Below are 10,744 nucleotides of genomic sequence, written 5' to 3'. Positions count from 1 at the left end.
CATTAATATTTTTTAAATTTAATTTAAAAATTTTATACATTGAAATAAATATTGTTAAAATAAAATTTTATCTTATAAGAAATTCAATTGTCTTATCCAAACAAGAAATTCAAATGTATGGTATTCTAATTACCCTATCCAAACAAGTTATTTAGAAAATAATGGGAATTCAATTGTAAGAATTTCAAATGCTATACATTTCAATTTCTTAGAATTGTTAAATTACCTTATCCAAACACAAGGTGAAGGTTGCTATGAAGAGGTTGCAATTAGTAATAAGGTTCAATTGTATTCTTATTGTATTTTACATAGTGTTGTTTTGTGTAATATTTTAAAGTCATAGGGGTTTTAAAGTCCAATCTATTTTGTATTGTTCTCAAATGAAGAAATGAATTAGTGTTGTTATATTGATATTAGTCCCAACCCATTCAAAATCATATGATATTGATATTAGTACCTGAGCATTGAACTAAGTGAAATTGATTTAAATTCAGTACATTAAGTCCTCCTCAATCAAAATTCATTACATTAATGTTTGGCAATGCCTGACAAAACTTGAATTGAACTAAGTTTGGCAAAAGTGAAATTGAATTAAGTTTGGTAAAAGTGAAATTCAGTACATTAAGTCATCCTCATAAAAATTCAGTACATCAATTTTTGCCAATGCTTGGCAAAAGCGAAATTGAACGAAGTTTGGCAAAAGTTAAAATGCATATAATGGCCTACTAAGGTTCTCCAATTCTACATCAGAAATGCCAAAAAATAAATAGCACGTAGACGTTCATGGGCATGGCCTCCTAAACTACAATTTCATCTTGGTGGTTGATGGTTGTGACTGTTGACATGGTTAATATGGTGCTGATAGTGTTGGTGCTTGACTTTCATTCATTGATTGTGGCGCTTGAGTGGATTGACTCTCCACTTCATTTCGTGGTGGTTGAGTTATTAGGGGTCCTTCTGTTTGTTGTGTGGGTGGTGGTTGATCAACAGAATCAACAAGGTCAGCAGGCTCAGTAGGTGGTGCAGTTTCCTCAGCCTGTACTTCTGCTGCAGTTTCCTCATCCACAGCTTTTTCTGGGAAATTGTTCTTGTTATGGTCAATCTGACGACATATGCTACATTTCTTTTTGTCACCACCTTTGCTCATTTGTGTGTTATCCTTCCTTAACTCTCACTTTTCCAACCTTCTTTTTTTTCTTAGGTCTTCCAAGTAAGATCCTCTTATGTGGTAGGTGGGCGTCAAGGTAGGGAATTCTTTCCCATAGGACCTCACCATTAATTGGAAGGATGATGGATTGATACATTTCTTTGTAGGTAGGCCTCCTGAACCAGATTGGTATGAAGTCCTCAACATTGACATCAATGAAATTCATTGTTATAATAGCATGGCAACAAGGGATAGCATTCAGAAGCCACTTCCTGTAGCTGTGGTGTTGAGCATCGTGTACTTATATCCAACCATGAATATGTGCCTCACTTCAAATAGTTTTATCTCCTAACCAATTGTAAAAATGTGCTAATCAGTACACATATAAATACAAAACCAACTAGAATGTGGTAAAAACATAAAACCTAACCTTGGGATCCAATATTTGGTTAACTCTTTTTCCTTATCAAGTCTGTCAAGGATCTTGGGGCAGATGGTTCCTTCAAAAGTGGTATCCTTCTTTCTCTTGGTGGCCCACCTTTCCATGATTTCCTCTCGCATTATGATATTGGGTTTGCCTCATAAAGCAAGGGCTTTAAATTCATGTGCATACCCTTGAGCTGTTGATATTGACACATGTGTATTCCATTTTCTTAAAGCCCTTTGACAAATGTCAGTTATCTTTAAAATATTGATAATCACTTATTATTGATTAAAATAATCACTTAATATATTCTATAACTTATTTTCAAAGTTTTATTAAGTGGTTCTAATTTAGTTAATTAATATAAAATTTCAATTGGATTTATAAAAAAATCACTTTAACATTATGAGTTAATCAACATAAATTCAAGATAACTAGTTACGAAGTATAATTCCAAGCTTCACTAGAAAATTATTATAGCTTATATTTAAAATATATATTTTATTCTAAAATTATTTATAAAAAAATAATTTGTTCAATATATAAAACAATTCAATTGTAATGTCATTGTTTGTTCTCTATGCTCATTTTATGCATAGAAATACGAAAAAATAGTAGAATTTTGGTTAAATTATGTTTTTGTGGTCTTCTTTTTCGTACAAGAATCTTAAATTGGTCTCGTTAATCTTTTATTTATTTCAATGAAGTTTTTATTTTAAAAAATGTGATGCAATTTGATATGTTTGGTAGAATAATACCAAAAAGCGTTAGTACAATATCATTAGGTTTATTAGATGCGAGGCATGTAGATTTTTCAATAAAATAACACCATAAGTAGGTTGGCTTGTGGTACACCACGTAAAATGAGTTTAGTATAATGCGTTGTTGATAAATAAATAAAAACTGAAATAATAAGTGGGACGTTATATCCGAGTACATTGAATTGATTTTTTTTTCTTGTGACACTGAAAACAGAATATTCATTCAACTTTGCCAAAATAATAATAAATTGAAACCGAAAATAATATTTGGACATTTTTTAACTCATTTTTACATGGTTGACTACGCACAACAATTATGTTTTTTTAATTTATTAATTAAAAATGTTTTAAAACGTTTGCATGTGCGACAATTCTTGGAGGCAAAACTGAAAAGGCAAAGTTTTTAGCCACTGTGTTTCATAGAGAGATCACAGAGACAAGAGGTATGCAAGAACCCATCGAGTTTGAGGGAAGTGAAGAGCAGGGGGTTTCGTTACCGTCTATCACGTCGACGGTAGATTGTGAGTTTCCTTTTGCTTAATGGCACACATAAACCATAATCCAAGCATGGTTTGTTTCCAGAATGGTGTTTTTCTTCACCCCTTTTGAATCTCTGTAAAAAGCACCTCAGATCTAGAATAAAATAAAAAAAGTTTATGGATAGCTCTCTTTTCCCTTTAGTCTATCAAACGTGATTTTTCTTATTTGGTTATTGTTGTGGTGTAGTTTACAATGTTGAATTTTCTTTGGGACTCACGAGTATCTGTCGACAAAGATATTCAAGGGACCCAAGGTGGTGTGAAGTTTTAACTTCTAGAAAAACAACCCTTGTTTGCTTTGTGTGACTGGCTGAAAATAAAAAATAGGCAAAACCAAATTTACACAATAAGTGGGCGCGATGAACAAATAAGTGAGAAGTTTCGTATTACCTTGATGAAGGATTATCTTGTTCCTTTTTAAGATTATTGAATATGGTGTGAGTTGATTAAGAAAGCTAAGTGAAATCCCCACTGGACATTAAGATAGCAAGCTATCTAGATGTGAAGGTTCCTTTCACAAAGCTCAAGAGAAGAAGATAATGGATTGATTCAAAACAAAAAGGAAATGGGAAGCACATAAACCATAGAAAACCAAGAACAATTAAAGGAAGAATAAAACATAAAATGGAAAGGAAAGAAATGGTAAAAAATGTGAGAAGCACGCCACTACAAGACTAGGCTAGAAGCCATGGAAACCTTGAAGATGAGTGGATGTGTGCCGCCACTTGCTATGCAAGATAAGGCTTAAAAGTATTCACTCCCTAGGGAGGAAACTCTCACAAATGGTTGAGACACAAGAGTGTTTTTACTTCAAAATGTTCAACCCTTTTACATGTCTAGGAGCACCCCTTATATAGAAGAGTTTAGGGGCCTCTAAGCAAATAAAAGATACCTAAGGATGTCTCTACAAAAACCTAACCCTAGCTTCTAGAAACTAGGTCAAATAAGGTTACAAAAAAGAGAGACAAAAGAGCTAACTATGGTGTGTGCAAGGCTAATTTCGTTCTAGCACAAAAGGAGACAAAGAATGTGTCTCATATGTCTCCAAAATGTGGCCAAAGTGTGCTAAAAACAAAGGAGACCAAAGGTACATAGGTACACTTATTTTATGCCTTTTACTTTATGCTTTATGCCTTTACTTTACTCTCTCCTTCACATCATTTATGCTCCCCAATCACCATGCGCCACCTATCATTGCTTTCTTACTCCTAATTAACAAAGCAAATAAACATAGATTAGCATGTTGGTTAAGTCAAGTCAACTATAGTCAACAAGTCAAACCTAGTCAAAGGTCAACAAGTCAACTAAAGTTGATTCAACTAAGTCAACTTAGGGAATCAAAAATAACAAACACAAATGAAAGGGATGAAGGATTAGTGAACTTCCTTTCTAAACATGCTTAGTCTTCTTAAGCATGTGCCTCCATCCTTGGTTGGGGTGAATCCTTCATCATCCTCCCCTCCTTGGAGAGAATTTGACCACAAATTCTTTAAGCCTTTGTAGATGGAGCTTGACTTGATTTGGGGGAGGATTTGCGCCTCCCTTTTATGAGTTCTTGTTCCATCCTTTCTAAGGGTATTACCCCTAACTTTGGTTAGGCCATCTTTATTTTCTAAACTATTCTTCCTCTCTTGCTTATGTTTTGGGCCTTCCTTTTTGGCTTGGGAAGAGAAGGAAGGGTGATGCACATCTTGCTTTAGAAGAATTTTTTTGTAGGCAAGTAACACCTTGGTGAAAGCTTGCCCCTTTTCTTTTTCTTCTTTATCTTTTCTTATTATATTTCTATCCTTATTAACTTCTTGAGGTGATAAAGGTAGTAAAGTTGTCTTTTTCCCATTTTTGAAGAAAATGTATTGGTTGGTATGGCCATCATGTAAAGTTTGTTTATCAAATTGTCATGGCCTACCTAGTAAGATATGTGTGACTTCCATGGGAACAACATCACATAGCACCTCATCTTTGTAGCTTTCTATAGAGAAGTTAATTAGGACTTGTTTATTGACATCTATTTCTCCCTCTTTACTTATCCAAGCAAGCTTGTAGGGCTTAGCATGAGGAATGGTCTCTAAGCTAAGCTTTTCCACCAACCTTGTGCTAGCTACATTGGTACTACTTCCTCCATCAATAATTAGAGAGCAAACCCATTTGTTAATTTTGCATCTAGATTGAAAAATGTTTTCTCTTTGAGTTGGCTCAAGCTCACTTTGATCTTGACCTATCATGTGCCTTAATAACATAGGGTCTTTCTCAAAAATTTTAGTTTTACTAGAGGAAGAAGATTCTTTTGAAAGAGAATGGGGAGATGAGTGTTCACTTTCAACATCATTACTCTTCTTTAAGATCATGGTCCTTTTGGTTGGGCAATTTAAAGCAATGTGATTATAACCCAAACATTTAAAACATTTAATGGAACTTGATCTTTGAGAAGTAGAATGGTGAATGTGATCACTTGGTGACTTACTTTTACTTGGTGGTTCTTGATGAGAGTTAGAAGGGAACTTATCATGTTTCTTTTTATCCTTTCCCTTCCATGAGTGACTAAAGTAGTGGTTGGGTGAGTAACTCTTCCTTGCCCTTCTTTTTCTTTTCAATTGAATTTCAATCCCAAGGGCAAGTGTGAAAACATTTTCAAGAGTGGAGTACTCATACAACTCTACTTGGTCTTGTATGTCTCTCCTAAGACCACTCATAAATCTTCTTATTTTCTCTTTGTTAGTCTCTTTTATTTCAACCCTACGCATTTGAGACTCTAATTCTTTAAAGTACTCACTCACACTCATAGAACCTTGGTGAAGCCTTTGGAGCTTCAAAAGAAGTTCCTTCCTATAGGAGGGAAGAACAAATCTAGTGCGCATAAGAGTTTTAATGTCCATCCAAGAAGCCGCGGGTGGCCCTTGGTCATAATTCTTACAAACTTTATGCCACCAAGTATTGGCATACTCCAAAAATCCTAAAACTACTAGATCAACTTGTGTTTGATCCTTTACATGATTTTCATTGAAAATTTGATCAACTTTAGCTTCCCAATCAAGGAAGACTTTGGGATCACTTCCTCCATAGAACTTAGGAATCTTTGGAGTTTGCTTCTCTTGTGATGGGTTGTGCCTAGAATGCCCTCTTTTCCTAGCCTCTCTTTCTTGCTCTTTAGCTTCAAGCCTTTGAATGTGCTCTTGGATTCTTAGGTCACTTTGCTCCTTGTCTTTTCTTAATTGTTCAAAGGCCTCCTTCCTAGACAACTCCAAATGCCGAAGCAATCTCATCAATGTATTGTTTTTGTTTGGTGTAGGTGCATTTGATGAACTTGCCATGATTCCTACAACAAAAACACTCAAATCTGAGACAAAATAAATGGATTAAAGGTTAGACAACATGAAAACCGAGACCAAATCCAACCCAAATTATAACCCAAGTGTTTAGATCACTCTCCCAAAGTAACAAGGCAAGGCTAGCACTCAAAATCCACCAAAGGAGTGAAGCAAACACTTTTTAAAACTTGTTCAAAACCTTTCAAATGCAAGACAAGTGATTCGGCCACAACATCCCAAGAGTTTCAAGAAAAGAAAACTACTAAGACACAACAAAGAACACCTAGGGACAAGCAAGAAAAGCACAAAAACAAGAAAGTTTAACTTCTAAGGAAATTTTGTTTTAAATACAAAACTTGAATAAGACTAAAGCAATGAAAAAACACTTTTAAAGACTCTATGGAAAGCATTTGAACAAGCCAAGATTATACCTCAAATTATGCATACACCAAGAAAGATCATAACCAAGTTAAAACATGGAACTAATTTGTCAATATCACCCAAAATCCAAGTATAAAATTTGGTAGCATAATACCTAGTAAAAATGGCCAAATGGATTCACCAAGCAACACATTAGCTCTCAGCCAAACTGTTTTTGGTCTTGAAAACACTTTTTCTTTTCAAAACTAGGTACTTAAAATGATGAGAAGGATGTTTTAGGGTGTCTTGAACACTTAGTTCCTTAAAATTAGGTCAAAATCAATTTCAAGGAGCATGATACAACAAAAGGCATAGATCTCACGCAATAGCTCAAATACTTAGAAACAAGAATAAGAAAACTCAAAGAAGCATATGACATATGACTCAAGCAAAAGTTAGACACATTTAAAGACTCAACATGACATACACAAAGACACAAACATGTAGTTATCATGCATTTAAACTCATGGATTTGAGGCTCAAAGACTAAGCATCCAAAGACATGTTATCCAACCACATTTAGGAGTAAGAAGAGTAACAAAAACAGTAGCCAAAACTGCCCAACATAACCTGAAAAACGTTGATTCGCGGTGATCTCGGCAGCTCTGACCTTTGCTCACTATTTCAATCATAACTCTCTCCAAAAAACTCCAAATGCATTGGTTCTTTTTTTGTTAGAAACTAGACTAACAGAGCTTTCTTTTGACATCAAGAACGTAATTTTTGGATCACTGAGCAAGTGCAGTTTAATCTTTTAAAATCGTGAACAGTTTTTGCCAGCATTGTTTTTGTGTGCAATGGAAGTGGATTTGAACCATACAAAGATAGCTACAACAAGACAAGGTTAGCACATGAAAAACACCATATTCAAGATAACCTAGGCTCTAGATACCAAATGATGAAGGATTATCTTGTTCCTTTTTAAGATTATTGAATATAGTGTGAGTTGATTAAGAAAGCTAAGTGAAATCCCCACTGGACATTAAGATAGCAAGCTATCTAGATGTGAAGGTTCCTTTCACAAAGCTCAAGAGAAGAAGATGATGGATTGATCCAAAACAAAAAGGAAATGGGAAGCACATAAACCATAGAAAACCAAGAACAATTAAAGGAAGAATAAAACATAAAATGGAAAGGAAAGAAATGGTAAAAAATGTGAGAAGCACGCCACTACAAGGCTAGGCTAGAAGCCATGGAAACCTTGAAGATGAGTGGATGTGTGCCGCCACTTGCTATGCAAGATAAGGCTTAAAAGTATTCACTCCCTAGGGAGGAAACTCTCACAAATGGTTGAGACACAAGAGTGTTTTTACTTCAAAATGTTCAACCCTTTTACATGTCTAGGAGCACCCCTTATATAGAAGAGTTTAAGGGCCTCTAAGCAAATAAAAGATACCTAAGGATGTCTCTACAAAAACCTAACCCTAGCTTCTAGAAACTAGGTCAAATAAGGTTACAAAAAAGAGAGACAAAAGAGCTAATTATGGTGTGTGCAAGGCTAATTTCGTTCTAGCACAAAAGGAGACAAAGAATGTGTCTCATATGTCTCCAAAATGTGGCCAAAGTGTGCTAAAAACAAAAGAGACCAAAGGTACATAGGTACACTTGTTTTATGCCTTTTACTTTATGTTTTATGCCTTTGCTTTACTCTCTCCTCCACATCATTTATGCTCCCCAATCACCATGCGCCACCTATCATTGCTTTCTTACTCCTAATTAACCTACAAAGCAAATAAACATAGATTAGCATGTTGGCTTAAGTCAAGTCAACTATAGTCAACAAGTCAAACCTAGTCAAAGGTCAACAAGTCAACTAAAGTTGATTCAACTAAGTCAACTTAGGGAATCAAAAATAACAAACACAAATGAAAAGGATGAAGGATTAGTGAACTTCCTTTCTAAACATGCTTAGTCTTCTTAAGCATGTGCCTCCATCCTTGGTTGGGGTGAATCCTTCATCATACCTTTTGTACAATTTCTAACTCTGCAGGTTGTCCTTAAAATGCTGAGTGAAATTGGAGTTGTTCAAAACATTACAGAGTTCATTGAAGGTGTCAAGGGCCACCTTGACCAATTTCTAATTTCTTGATTTGTAGTTAATGCTCTATAGTTTGTGCACGCCTCATGGTTTGATATTTTGTAATGTTGTTCTTGTTATAGTTAGAAAGCTTTTGGACATGCAAAGCAAAAAAAATTGTAGTCAAAGTTGTGATATAAGTTGTCATTAACACAAGTAGTTGGATGGTTATGAATATTGCTAGTGTATATTTATAATTTATTTTATTATTTATCTTTGATGTTTCCTTTTCTTTGATTATTATTATTATTATTATTATTATTATTATTATTATTATTATTTATCTTTGTAGGTTATGCTTTGGTTTATGAATTCGTTTCTATTGAAAAATAATTGAAATTGATTTTATGAATAGGATGCGGTTGAAATTGTTTTCGAGGTATGAGAATGCACACCATTGAGGTTGTTATTGAATGTGTATATGGTTGTGTTAATTTTTTAGATTTTTAGATAGGTAGGTATGACATACTCATTTTTTTTTTGCAAGATCTCCAACAAATTAGACGAAAATATATATGTGATTGGTTACTCAATGAAGATAACATGTAGAGGAAATTAGTGCTTAAGACTATGATTTATATCTATCTCAAATAACACTTTTTCTACAAGAAGTCCAAAACAGATCTAACGTTAGTGTTGTTGTAGTTGACATTTACCTTGGTGAGCTATGACTTGTAATCAAATTTCTGGTACATAAGAAATACATCTCATTGGATGACCAAAAACATTGATTGATAAGTTTTTAAAAATTGTACAAAAAGTTAATACGCATGTACCCACTTATTTGTTCATTGTGCCCCACATATGTTGCATATTTGATATGGCCTTTTTTTCCAAGTTATTCACCAATGTAAGAATTAATGGTTTATTTTTGTTACTTGTAATCAAATTTGTGGTGCATAAGAAGTACATCCCATTGAATGACAAAAAACACAAATTGATGAGTTTTGAAAAATTGTACAAAAAGTAATATGCAACTACCCGCTTATTTGTTCATTGTGTCCCATATATGTTGCAGATATGATTTAGCCTTTTTTTTTTCAAACTATTCACCCCATGCAAGAATTAATGATTTATTTTTGTAACCTATAATAAAATTTGTGGTATATAAGAAGTATATCCCATTGTAAGTAATACGCAGTCCCCCACTTATTTATTTTTTGTGCCCCATTTATGTTGCAGATTTGGTTTTGGCCTAATTTTTGTTTTCAAGTCAATCACCCAATACAAGCAATAAGGGTTGATTTTTATGACTTGTAATCAAATTCGTGGTACATAAGAAGTAGATCCATTGAATGACAAAAAATATTAATTGATAATTTTTAAGCAATTTTACAAAAAGTAATACGCAACTCCCTACTTATTTGTTCATTATGTCCCATTTATGTTGCAAATTTGAGTTTTTCTATTTTTATTTTCAAGCCACCCAATACAAGCAATAAGGATTGATTTTTGTGACTTATAATCAAATTCATGGTAGATAAGAAGTACATCCCATTGGATGACCAAAAAAGATTGATAGATAAGTTTTAAAAAATTATATAAAAAGTAATACGTAACTCTTACTTATTTGTTCATTGTGTCTTACTTATGTTGCAGATTTCGTTTGTCTTTTTTATTTTCAAGTCAATCACCCAATGCAAGCAATAAATGTTGATTTTTGTGACTTGTAATGGAATTCATGATACATAAGAAGTACATCCCATTTGAAAGACAAAAAAGATCAATTAGTAAGTTTTAAACAATTGTACACATAGCTTCCCACTTCTTTGTTCATCATGCCCCATTTATTATGAAGGTTTGGTTTTGCCTATTTTTTTTCAACCAATCACACAATGCAAACAAGGGTTATTTTTCTAAGAGTTAAAACTTCACAGCACCTTGGTTCCCCTTGAATATACTCGTGAGCCTTAAAGCAAATTCAACATTGTAAGCTACACCACAACAACAACCAAATAAGAAAAATCATGTTTTGATAGACTAAAGGAAAGAGAGCTACACATAAACTTTTTTTTTATTCTAGATCTGAGGTGGGTTTTTATAGAGATTCAAAAAGGTGAAAAAACATCAT

The sequence above is a fragment of the Vigna unguiculata genome, chromosome 1, assembly GCF_004118075.2.
Source record: "Vigna unguiculata cultivar IT97K-499-35 chromosome 1, ASM411807v1, whole genome shotgun sequence".
Taxonomy (NCBI): Eukaryota; Viridiplantae; Streptophyta; class Magnoliopsida; order Fabales; family Fabaceae; genus Vigna; species Vigna unguiculata.
Note: the sequence above shows the minus strand (reverse complement) of the source record.